General features: G+C 61.0%; 1 protein-coding gene across 1 annotated transcript in view; it reads left to right on the plus strand.

Moving 5' to 3' along the window:
• NAV1 (neuron navigator 1) overlaps positions 1-438 on the plus strand; it is a gene marked incomplete at its 5' end in the record, with an annotated part of 68855 nt that overhangs the window by 46431 nt on the left and 21986 nt on the right. The gene's annotated exons all lie outside the window — the stretch shown is intronic.

A 438-nucleotide genomic window follows, 5' to 3' on the forward strand; every position in this document is an offset into this window, starting at 1 on the left:
GAGAGGTGCCTGAGTCTATTCACCCAAAATGAGACGGAGACAAAGTCTTTCAGATCCCGACCGGCAGGCTGCCCCCAGGGAGGCGCTGTGCGTCCTCGTAGCTTCGGGGTCTGAACGAAGGCAGGGGAAGCCGCAGACCCCGGTGTGGTGGCCACTCCCAGGGCAGTGTCATCACTGGGCTGTGGGGCTGCCGGGAGGAAGGAGGGACGGCCGGCTGACGGCCAAGGATGGGATCTGCCTCCAAACCCAGAGAAGCCCAGGGTCCCTCACCGCCTGGGCTGGCCCAGCGCCGTCCCTGCCCTGAGGGCTGAGCCTCTGACCCCTGCCGGCCACCCCCCTCCGAAGCCAGGCGAGAAGGAAGGATTGATTCTCTCTTTTTTTAAAAAATATATTTTTATTGATGTCAGAGAGGAAGGGAGAGGGAGAGAGAGAAACATC

The sequence above is a fragment of the Myotis brandtii genome, unplaced genomic scaffold (genome assembly GCF_000412655.1).
Source record: "Myotis brandtii unplaced genomic scaffold, ASM41265v1 scaffold975, whole genome shotgun sequence".
NCBI classification, from domain to species: Eukaryota; Metazoa; Chordata; class Mammalia; order Chiroptera; family Vespertilionidae; genus Myotis; species Myotis brandtii.